This window comes from Anser cygnoides, chromosome 9 (genome assembly GCF_040182565.1).
Source record: "Anser cygnoides isolate HZ-2024a breed goose chromosome 9, Taihu_goose_T2T_genome, whole genome shotgun sequence".
NCBI lineage: Eukaryota > Metazoa > Chordata > Aves > Anseriformes > Anatidae > Anser > Anser cygnoides.
In genome coordinates, this window is record NC_089881.1 from 3548154 (window position 1) to 3560859 (window position 12706).

General features: G+C 38.5%; 1 protein-coding gene across 19 annotated transcripts in view; it reads left to right on the top strand.

Moving 5' to 3' along the window:
• SPHKAP (SPHK1 interactor, AKAP domain containing) overlaps positions 1-12706 on the top strand; it is a 95816-nt gene that overhangs the window by 27552 nt on the left and 55558 nt on the right. The window contains exon 1 of one of the 19 annotated variants that reach the window (XM_013181488.3): positions 6-12404. The exons of 17 other annotated variants lie outside the window; for them this stretch is intronic. The gene's annotated coding sequence lies outside the window, so the exon portion shown is untranslated. Of the gene's footprint in view, positions 1-5; positions 12405-12706 lie in introns of those variants that run through there. One more of the 19 variants, XM_067002542.1, reaches the window with a different exon arrangement.

Consider the following 12706-nt stretch of genomic DNA (forward strand, 5'->3'; position numbering starts at 1 on the left):
TAAGTTAAGATATTCAAAGCTAAGAACAGATCCAAAAGCTGTGTTTTTATCAGACATTTATTACAGACAGCTAAGAACAGATCCAAAAGCTGTGTTTTTATCAGACATTTATTACAGACAGTAGGCATGTGGCCCTCGCTCATTTCAGTCGGTACCTTAGACAGTAGCACTAATGTCCCAGACTTCAGCTGGCAGCTGCTCCTGTAGTCCCGCAAAGCAGCCCAAATTTTGTATAGGAGAGAGAACAGATCTGGTGGCTTTGTGCTAAAATGGGAAAAGATGCTTTTAGGAATGAGTGAAATAAAACTTTGATCCTGTAAGGAGACAAAATTGCAGGCAATGACCCAAATTATGAAGTACTACAATCAAGGAACTAAGCTAGATCTAACAGTTTCTTTGAAGGAATTGTTAAAGAATTGAAAGCAACAACAAAAACAGAACAACAGGAAGCAGTACTCTGAATTAATTCGGAGCCGTTGTCAGTGATGAGTGGAATGAAGTAGGCAAAGACTGAGCTACTTGGGGTGACGGGTAGTGTTTGGTGAGACTGCCTAGGTTGCAGATCCATTCTCTGTATTTGTCCACCTTGGCAAATAAGAGAGAAACAAATAAACAAATATATTACAAATCTTACTGAAATGAAAGAGGACAAACGAAGAAATCTCCTGAACAAGTGTGTATTGCCAGAACTTTAATTATCAAGATAACTGCATGCATTAGAGCAGTGGATGGTGTCACAAGTTTAATACTCGATGGATATGCTTTTCATTTGCAAATTGGCATGTGAATTAACCAAATGTTTTGATTGGAGTGGCCAGAAAATGTATCTAATGTGATCATTTGTGAGATTCACCACCTTCTTAAAATGTCAGCTTGTATTGTCAATTTGATTGTCAGTGGTGGGAATTCTTGAAATGACACACTCTGTTCTATTTTCATGGGGAAATACTTTGAACAGTTCATTAACCTGGCTAACCTATGTTGTCAAACAGGCGATAATTCTCGGAGGGATATTTTTCTTCAGTGAGGTCAAGGGAGAAAAATTCCTCTAAAAGCAGAAGCAACTTAGTATCAACGTTTGTAAGTCTGTGGATGAGAAATCTGCTGCCTCGAGCAGTGGGGTTGTGGGTGACAGGAGGAGGGAGACTTGCAGAAGTAGTAAAGAACTGAACAGCATAAATTCCATGTTTTGTTTCACTAACCCAATATGCACTCTAGTGACAAAACCCTAGTGCTTAGTTTCCAGACTTGCATCTACACTTACTGCTTTATTTTACCAATCTTACCTATTTTGAATTCTTTAATCCAGGCTAGCCTAGCCTCCCACATGAACTTCATACTTGCATCCATTACTCTCCTCTTTCAGTTCCCTCTCTGCTGCTATGCATCACCTCACCCCTTCTGACTGCACTGCCTGTAATGGTATCAGTCATAGCATTTGCAGTACTGCCTATGCTTACCAGTCTTTCTTCTGTATCATCCAGTCCTCTCCTCCTTCAAAACATCTCTCCCCCAGGATAGGCTCGAGAAACCTTAAGATGTATCTGTGGTAATTTGATTGGTGTCATACTTTGTTCCTGTGCTGTGCATTTTGTATATGTTTTAGGCAATGAGCTCTTTCCAATAATGATTGCAAGCACACTTATTAGGTTAGCAGGGTTTTTCCATTTCCTTCCTCAGCCTTCGGTTAATTACTTTATTCTTTCTGGTCAAATGTAATTTGTTAAGCTATAGTCTGAGTAGGAGTGAGGCAGAGTTAGGCTGGTGGGAGCCTTCATCCACACATGGATAAGGAACCCCAGCACTAAAACCACCTTCAAGTCACTCCCCGATGCAGCTGTCATTCCTCAGCCACTTGGGGCTACAAACATCATAAACTGGAGCACGCACGGAAGCTGTATTTTAAGGCATGATTGGCACCTGCACAGCCAGAAGTCAGGACAGCAAGTCCCATGTTCAGACAGCAGAGTGCTCTGTGTGCCTGAGGTGCTGCAGGGCCAGGGGCAGGCTGCCAGGAGAGGCTGAGAGAGCTCAGCCAGGTGAGGATAGCGGTCCAGGATCGCAGGCATGCCAGCAATGGTCACTCTGGTTGCAGTGTTCTGTATTAAATATTAGTTCCAGCTCAGGCTGGAGTGCCACACTGCCTCAGACCAGTGTGTAGTTATCTAACACCAGGGAGGCGGCTTCCACAGGAAGGATCAGGAACCCAAGCAAGGTAAGGTACTTCTGAACACGCACCCACAAGTGGCAGAGTAGGTTTAGCTTTCTCTCAGAAGAAGGAAAATTAATTAAACTGTCTTATACAGAAAACACTGGTTTTAGTTAGCAACTCACTGGGTAAAATACAGCATTAGCTCCCCTTTTTTCCCATGCTTTGGGCAGGCTCTGGGCTGCATGCCAGAGGAGCAGGAGCCTGTGGGCTGCCCAGCACTGGTGCAGTATGTATACAGGGAGCTTGGCATCAGAAACTTGTCAGGGTTTGTCTTTCTAACCTCCTCTTTGCTCATCAGTAGTGCTTCAAACTTCACGTACAGTATACCTTCCCTTCTTCACTGAAAACAGATGGGAAAAATTCATATGGAGTATTGCTGTTTTTCTCTTAAAAACTAGTACAAATTTAGTATATGCTGATTAGTATTATGATTGCTGGCACTTATTTGGTGGCCAGTATACATTTTAAACCTTCTTTTTTAGGATTTTGCTTAGTCCTGTCAACCTTGGATTATTTTCATTAATCTCTTTAGTTTCCCTCATTAATTTTCTTCACTTCAACACTTGACTGATTATTATTAAATATCTGGCTGCTGCCAATGCCCATGACACATAGTGGATAGTCAGCATTTTTTATCAAAGCTGTTTTCTGTTGGTTCTGGCATCACAATTTATTGTATACCTAATAAATTCTGCTTGACTGTTACCTAAGAAAAATTCTGTTCCAGATCTCAGTTAAGTTTAATCTACAGCTGAAGTAAAAGACTTAAAAAGAAATCTAACACAGAACCTGATGCAGTGCACATTTCCCAGTTCGTGAAATGTGGTCATCAAGTCCTGTATAACCCTAGCAGGTCCATTTTAAGACCGGGTCCTACCCTCTGCACTCTGTTTCTGAGCTAGCTCCATGCACTAGCTGTAACCAGCTTCCAAGTATTACGGGAGTCGTTTGTTTTCTGGAAGAGTTTTGGTTTATTACATGAATTGCTGAAAAACTGGAATTCATTGATCTAAGGCGTTTTGTGTTACATTTAAAACCTGCTTTCCCAAAAATACGCTGGGCACCCATGTGGTGGAATGTTATATAGAATTAGTGACTTCGTAGCATTAACTAATCAGTTAGATGTGTAGGCTGCTTTTTTTTTTTTCTGCACAGAGGCTAATTTTCTTACTGGAGTGGCAGCACAGTATGTATGGGCTAGGTAAATTCAGGAAGCTCGAGTGTAACTGTTCAGCCAAATGCCAGAGTTGTACAAGGAAATGCATTCAGCAGCCCAAAGGGGGCAGCAGTGCTGCCTTGTGTGCTGACCTTAAGTTACTTGGACCTGTAGTTCCCACTTCAGGGAAGGCAAAGATTACTTAGAGTGTCCCATAGGACAGGACTTGTATCTTCCTTCAGCAAGGAAAAACTTAAGGGGTCTTCTTGTAGCATCCAGGAGATTCCATACTTATAAATATGCTTCAGAATTTCGTATACCAGCTACAGTGCATCTCTGCCAGCAGTGGAGCTGTTCATTACATGCAGTGGCTTTTAAAGGGATTAAAAAAAAAAAAAAAAAAAAAAAAAGGCGTATCGTAGTTTGCAGAACTGTATTTAAATTAGGTCCTTATCCTGTTCCCCCAAGATTCATTTATAGCTGTCTATGCTATTTCAGTTTGAAAAGGGAAGAGTTCAAATCAGCAGGATAACAGTCCAACAACATGCTTATAGATCGCTATTCTATGTTGTCAAGGCAATTTCTTCCCTCTCAGAGAAAGATGTGTATTACCATTGTAGACATCCAATAAAAATGAACAGTTCATTTATTTTTAAAAAGAAGAAAATTGCATGCTGTGATAGTGAAATGAAAAACCCATTGTCCTCCCACAAGTCTGAAATGAAGCCCTCCCCTCAACTAGAAAAAAAATACTTTTTTCTGGAATATGTAAAAATATAGAAGTAATAGAATGGCTATTGAGGGGTGTAGTTAAATGGTCATGTAATCTTGGCTTCATGTTGTACCTGCCAATAAATTCAATCCCGTGTACAATATATGCCATAAATTCAGTGAAATCCAATGGCCACGTGATTGGAATGTCTCAGTGGTTTGCATGATATAATTTAAATGTTATTGTAGTTTCCTAATGCAAAGCCTTGATGCTGCTTAAAGTGCAGCCATATTTCTAAGTTTATGGAAATCAATACTGTACATTGTGCAGTGGGCATCTGAGCATAACACGGATATGTCTTTGGGTACTGCTATCAGTAGCAGATTTTTATTTCATATAAGTAGAAACAAATCATAACTGAGCACATATTTGCTGAGTGCAACAGTTGATTTTCTTATTCAGGCCTTTAGGGTGTCGTGTATAGAAAAATGATTGAATAACTACTGAAAAAACAAAGATGGACCATAAACAAATAATACAAGTACAAATAACAATCCAAATCCATTAAAAAAAAAAAAAGAGCAAGAGATCATAGGACCATGGTTATTTTGGAATGGATTTCTTTTGGGTGCACAGAACATGACCTGTATATTATACCGTATCTTTCTCTGGCTGAACTTGCTACAGTGATCCCCCACTAGTAAAACAACAGTAATTTTGCAAAACCTGGATTAATGTGTGTACCATTTTCTTTGTTCCTTTGAATTAGAGGATTAGGACTTTGCAGCAGTGAGCAGAGTAAAATCTAAATGCTCCCAAAGACCCAAGTCAAGAATCCACCTCTGCACCCAGTGAAGCTCAGAGGAAGAGCACGGCTGCTGCTGGGCTCTGCTCAAGTAGGCTCATGCCTGTGCCCCAGAAACAATGAACACCTTCAGTTTACTTTGTACTGTTTGTTATGGTCATTTGACACTTCAGGGTTCATTACAGAATACAAAATTGTCACACTACCATGTTATTTTTATTTTTTTAAAAAGCCTGGACAAGCTAACAGTTGCGATATAGAAGGCAGGTTTAGTTCATCATGTATGACCCAACTACTTGGTCAGCTTCACTGAATTTACTGTAGGATCATTCCTAGACTATGGTGTAAGTGAACTTGTCTGCATCTGAACTAAAATTGTTCTAATAGAAACACTTATCCTCCTGTCTTCAAGGACCAAACATAAAAAAAGAGCAAGTGGCATCAAAGAGCAATTTCTTCTCTTTCACATTCTCTGCAACCAAATCTTCTCTTGGTTTCTGAGTTGATAACTGAAAATCCATGTCTACACATAGTCTGGTTTATATTCCTGTATTAGGTGTAAATACAAGAATACTCAATTAGCAAATACACACTTAATCACACTGCACATAATGATAAGGTTATCTATGAGCTTATCCTGAGCTCAGTCAACAGTGTATAGTCCTGCTGGATCCTGGGCATCCCAGTAAAAAGTCAGCAAGTATTTCAGGCCCAGTTATCACAACAATTTCATAGTTATTCTGAAGTTGATTGCAAAGCAGTGGCTGAAGAAGCTCTGGAATTTATTAGCATCATGCCACCAAGGAAAAAAAAAATCAATTAAAATTAATAGCTCAGCGATCTGTTTCATCTCTAGACTCTCAGAGATAGGTTCCTTATACAGTTAGAAAGGCAGAAGATTTTAGGGGATAGAAAGAAGGAGGATTGATCTTGCCAAAAAAAGAAAAAAGAAAAAAAATCATTGTTTGGACTGAAATCTCATGCTTTCCTTACACTGCTTAAGCTGCAAAAAAATCAAGAATGTTGCCTTTATACCTGCCATTCAATCCTGTTAAACATACTATAGTCCACGGGGGGGAAAAAAAAAAAAGAAAAAAGAAAAAAAAAAGGCAAGGTAAACAAAAAACAATATTTGTAATATCTTGATATAATTATATACAAGCATGTTTTATATTATTAGACACCAAGACAACCAGGGAGGCAGCTTCATTTTTGTCACTTCTCTGGTAATGTTATTGTGTTCTTAAATAAAAACTCACGCTTTTCAAACAGTGGTATTGAGCCCTTGTTGTCCCTACGTTAACACAAATTGCTGTTTATTGACATATTAATTTAGCATCAAAATTTATAAGATTTGTGTTTCATTGGGATATTAGTAGAAAATCAGAACAGAATTGTTCAGGAATGTTTCAGACATGTAAATTATGTAAAAATAAGTGTTTCGAATAAGCAATGACAGAATGCATTCTTTGGCATTAAAATAACTTCAGAATGTACCCTGACGTTTTAACTAGATAGTTTATGAATGTAACTGCAGGTGGTCATAGAAACAATACTGGGTTGAAGAGAATAGGACATTTCTGAGATTAATTTAGATGAAGACTTATTTTTAGACTATTGTATTATATTTCTGGAGTCATTAGTTAAGGTAAAAACATTGGTTTGTGAACACTACTATAATCCTAAACAACGTTATGAAAGATTCAGCTCAAATCTGCACAGTTTGGCTTTATTTCAAATAAAAAGGGCTGGAAACAAGAATGTTTTCAGTAGAAAATTCCCAAGCTTCTCCTTTAAATATTGGGAGACAAATCAGCCCCTTGCTACTGTCAGATTTCCAAAGCCAGATTTACTATGCCTGAGTAGAAGTGAGTAGGTACAAAGAATTTCCAAAAGTCTTCCTACCATTAGAAACAACCCATTCAGAACATGAAGCACTGTTCCCCTTCCTATCACGCACATAATCCTGAGTACCTACCACATTGCACTCATGCTTTTACAGTATATTTGATTCGTAATCAATCTAAAAAGGAAAACACTGAAACATCTAGCAAGTTTTGATTAGCTACCTGCATTTTCTATTCAAATAAAATCATGACATACTCATTAGCTTTTAAGTTACGAGCATTGTTGTCACCTCTCTCTTCCTTTCAAAAATATTTAGTATGTCTTGAATTTAATTAATGAAAAGCTTTTATAGAGTACACCTGAGATCTTTAAAAGGTAAATTTCAAGAAAGATGACAAGTAGTGAAATACTTGATAGCACATTTTGCATGCCGACACCCGTTTTGTCAATATTTGACTCATGCTGCTCTAATGCTCCTAATCAGAAACACACTGCATGGCTCTGTGGCAAAAGCTAGTTTAGAATCTTGACTGTGAAATTCGGCTATATGATATAAACAAGATGCCAAAAATATTTAACAAGCTACTTAAGCAAAGTTTAACATCCTGCACATGAAATCACCAGGTTCTTCCTGTCTTATGCTCCTCTGGTTCTCCTGAAATGCCCACCTGACAGTTTGTGCATAACAAGATGAGCAGACAGAGAAATCAATTTGTTTTCTAAATGCAAGAAACATTTAAACCAGGCTTCTAAAAATTGCCCAGTGGTTTTTGGCTTGAAAGCCTAATTTGCAACATCTTGGACTTCATCTTGAAAAATGCTAAGAATTTCCAATTCTAGTTGAAGTCTGCGGGAGCTGCACACAGATTTGCTGTGTGTTTAATTTGGACGAAGTTTCACCAGATTCCAGCTGTGTCACCATGTTTTTTCCATTATTTTAAAAGAAGTAAGGTCAGATAACGTCACACCCTTGGAATATTACACTGTGCTACACTAACAATGTAATCTGTATTCATTTCTCAAAGAATAGGTATTGCCTTCAAAAGTGCAGTAGTAAGGTAAGTTGCTTAATAAATACAGAGTTGTTAATATTCTTGAGAGGAAACCCAAGTGTTTTCTCTTTGTCCTTCCTTCTACAGCACAAGAACAAGTGCTATTGTACAGTGTACCTACAAATGCTAAGTAAATAAGGAATTTGGGGGGGGAATATTTCTGATTTTATATTGCTGCTCACTGGCTTAAGTAGTAGCAAACCTATTGCTTTGCTGTAGAGGAAATGAAACTGCTTTATTCTGTTCTGTTTGTAGTATCTGGATATAGTGGGTTCAGTCTGTATCTCTCTAAAATCATCTTCTTGGTCAGCGCTGCCCACTTAAGTTAGGTACATATAAACAATTCAGTTTTTAGAATCCTTCCTTTAACAAGATTTATCTTTCCTGCAATCAGACTCTCAGCTGTGCCTTAAGTTTCCCACTTAGCTGGCACACCAGTGCTCTGTATGATCTCCTCACTTGTAGGGTAGTAAAGGAGTCTCAGCTGATCTGTCAGTCCATGTGAATTTAAGCCTCGGTTCCTTAATCTTTCCCTACGTCAGTCAGTCTTTTTCCTCATCAGACCTTGTCTGGTCCTTACTTGTTGATCCAGGACTTCTTTTTATACCTTCTTGCTATTTTTCCTTAAAGGATTCAGTCACTAAATAAAGGAAGGGAGGAATATTTCGCAGTAGATCATACGAAATTTTGTTAATTCACTTTTTCATTTATTCTTCTATTAAACTTGTCTCTTCTTTTGTAATATTTTTAAAATGTGTTTTGAAAGGAGTCTGAGCATTGCTAATGCTTGCAGAGGCTTCTAGATTTTTATTTTTCTTTTTTGAATTGGAACAGAATAAAGGGCACCCAGGGCTCTGGAAACATGGAGGGTAAAGGCTTTTACATTGTACAACTATGGGTTGTATAACCCATACGATACTATGGGTTGTCTTTTCTCTGTTCTTGTTTTTCATTACTACACAGCAAAAGACCTGGCATTTTTGCAGCTATATCACCAATAAAAATGAAATGTAAATCAAGAGTACCCAATAAGCATGGTGAAATGAGCAATCTCAATATAAAGGCTTAAACTTCTACTCTTTTTAGTGCGCTAGTTTTACTAGCAACCTGATCCTGTACCTGTTAGACTGCATAGACACTCAGGTCTGATAACGAGGAGAACTATTCAGTATTTTGCGTTCCCAGTGAAGTCAGTAGCAGCCAAGGGAGACTGGAACAAGTCTATGAATACCTTAGAAGATCAGCTCCTGGTATTGCCACTGATTATATTCTGCACATGGGTTCCAAATCCATAACAAAATCAGAAAGACATTTGTTTGAGGTATTTATAGAGCATCTGTTTGACTAACCATCTGTGCTCTGATTGAAGTATACACATGGTCCAGACTGAATCAAAACCAATTTTGTGGATTAAAATAGTAACTTTGACAGTGTTACATCTAAAGATTTTACTGCTAGTGACTTTATTGACCTGTTTACATAAAAAGGTAAATTTTAAAACTGCAAAATATGAAAGGTAGCATGAGGAGCAGTGTGACTAGTATGTCCACTTCAAAAAGGCATTGGACTTTGAAGTTAAGGGATTCTGCTTGAACACTGCATGCCTTTCAAAAAACCTGTTTGCTTAGGGTCTGGATTAAGCTAGCTGCCTTCCTCAATTTCTGAGTAGCTTTTGGGTGTTTCTGAGTACAAAGTTAAGAATATGCTGAAGAATTCTGCCATGCTTTCACTTGTCTCATATTTCTATTTCAAAATAAGATTCATACAGTTTTTGGTGGTAGTAACATTCAGTACAGCTATTACCAGAACATAATAAATGTGGCCGACTGTAGCTTGGAGTTAATTGCACTGAGAAACCTCACTTTGTAAAATTTGGTTCACTTACTTCATCAAGATTATCTTTTCCATGGATCAGTATGTTTTGTATGTTCTGAATGCTGAGATGAGGGATCATAATGAAAAGATGAAAAGCACTAGGCTATAATAGGATTAGTTCAAAAAAAAAAATTGTAGTGGTCACTTATTATTTATTGAACTTGTTCCTTAGGACCAATTACTAAACAGCAAGGTTTTTTTGAAGCAGGTTATGATTGTTCAAGATGGTAGGAAATTGAGGTTTCTGATATTGTTTCACAAGATTAATTTTCTTTAGTGATAACCTGGGGAATTCTTTAAATTACCTCTTCGTAGTTGATGTAGCACCATCTGCCACATCTGCAAAGAAGGTAATTATTTTTAGGAGCAGCTGTGCTTTTTTGATTAAGTCTTGAGTCATCAAGGTCAGTATTTCTGAATTATTCAATGTAGGAAAATAGAAGCAATTGCTTTGCATTTTGTTCAATAGCAAAGGATGGGTTTCTATTACAGTTAATACCATAAACCTCATAGCTCTTTGCTGCAGTCCTCCCATTTCCAAGAAATTTGTTTGCGTTCTTAGTGAGACAATTTAGCTTTGTGGGAAAGAAGTATCAATCATAATTCACGTATCAGTAGAACAGCATCTGGTGGCAAATAAATGACTCTGGTAACTCTTCTATTAATGGATGTATTAAACTGAAAATGGCATGCTTCTTAGCACCAGGCCATTGGTTCAGGTTCCCAGCTTCAGTTTCAAAAGGCGAATTGTAAATTAGGATCTCTGACACCAAAGGAAAAGTCATTCTCTCGCAAGATCCAGAACATTTTTGGTAGATATTACAGAAGATGTGCACCCTCTACTGAGCACTGTACTGACTGAAGCCCCGCAATAAGCCTTCCTCCTACAAAGATTCCTCATTAAGCCTTCCATGATAGCTCTAAATCCGATGAGCAAGTCCAAGTCAGATCAGCATTCTCCATCACATGCTAAACAAGGGGAGCCTAGGAAAGGTGAGAATTAGGACCTGAAGCCTTCAGCAGCTTGCTTTATCTTGCAGTGAAAAGGCGTCGATCTGTGCCTGATGCCTTGAAGGACTAGTGCTTTGTGTAGACTCGTAATGTGCTGCAGTAATGAGTGTAGGACATGAATGCAGAGTTACAATTTGATTATGACATGACCGCATCTCTGCAGCAGTTTCTTTCAGCTTTTTGCTGTTGAGAAACTAATGAGAGCAGGCAACTTCTCAGAAAAACAGAATAGTTTTTCTCTGGGGAGTTGATGAAAAGTGGGCCAATCTGACCGGCTTTGCTACAGAGCAGAAGGTGGCAGAGCTAAATGGCCTGAGGAGGCTCTCTTAAGAAATCACATACATGTTGAAAATTAAAGCTTAGAGAGGAGTCTATTAAGAGAGGAAACTGATCTAATGGAACGAAAAGGTAATTGTAAAAGAAGTGTTGAAAAGCCAAACCTGTGTTCTGTGTTGAATAAAAGACCCATGAAAATAGCTAGACAGAACGTGGTACAGTGCATCTGCTTGTGTTGTGAAAGACTTCATTTTGTGACATTAAATGGCCAACCTGAAGAAACTCAGCTGGGTGCCATTTTCCCATCAATTAGTATGTGCTGCTGCGTATCTGCTTTGCACGATACCTACGGTGTTCACATAACTGACTAGCAGTGGTGGCAAGTACGTGCGTGTATGTGTTTCTCTGTACTTCGTTTAGAAAGTGTACATCCATAAACTCGCTGAAGAACAGCTGAGGAGTCTAAGACTGTTCCCAAGTGTAACTCTTATAATTTTGCATTTATGCATGAAAATTTTTCCCCTTTTCAGCATCTGTGAACCCTGACAGGGTGAACTGCTTTGCAAACAGTGAGAAGCTAGAGTTTGTTCTACTAGCACAGCTCCAGATCTGAACTGCAATGCAGCACAAGGATAAAGGTTTAGCTCTACAGCTACAGCACAGGAAATGTTGAACCTTTAGACAAAAAAGAAGAGTTCCAAAGTGTTGCAGATCCACCTGAACGTGTTGCCCCTTGTTCTGGGAAACAGAGTTGCTGGTTTTACCTATGCACAGAGTAATCAGCTGGACGTGAAATACATCTCTGACTACTGGGATAGCTGGCATGAGAATTTAGGTTTATGAGATTTCAGTAATTTCAAAGGCAGTTGCTCTTGCCTGTCTGAACTTCAGTCTGAAACGAAGCTGTTTCTCGTTCAAAGCATATAATAGCGTTCTACATTTATTTCACTCATCAGATAACTTTAACAAAGTTTTCTATATTTTCAAATGAAAAGTGGTTTTATTTTGGAAAGTAAGCAGATTTTAAAGAATCAAGAAGATGCTACAGATCTTTTTGCTTTCCACATGACTGGGAAGACTGCTTTACTACTGTATGGAAGACGCAATGCGCTACCCCTAACTGGAGTATCATCCAGAAATAGCACAGATTTGTCGGTACTCCAGAACATGACTCCTTAACTTTATTTTCTAGCTATACTTTAATATACTACTCTATTTGTACTGTTTAATTGAGGTCCAGAAAGGCCAGCAGTTAGTAGCCACACGATCATCTTTGTTCTTTTAGACTCGTTGACACTCTGCCTTGTGAGTTCAGTTACCTGCACCCAGTACAACTGAGAGCAACACTCGTTGTCAACATACCAGCTCCCTGCAGGGCAAAGCAGTGGCAAAGCCACGCAGTCTTTCTGTAAGAGAAGAGCATGAGAAAACAGTGGCCCTTGTTCTTCAAGCTGCAGGTCAGGCTTGATTATAACTTACTATTAGACTGCACAAGTGATGTATCTTATAAAAAGAGGCCATGCACAGCCTGTGCTGGGAAGTACTGAGCTGTACAGAGTACAGAGGCAGCCGCTAGCCTAAATGCAGATTTGTCAAGGAGGGCACTTCACTTATACGGTATTTGACCTTTGAATATGACGTTCTTATTTTTAATGAAGATATAAACCTGAGTGACTTCATATGTTTAATGTCCTCCATTCTGCTAAAGAACAGCATATAAGGCTTATAAAGTGCTATTTTGCTCTTTCAAATGCCAGAG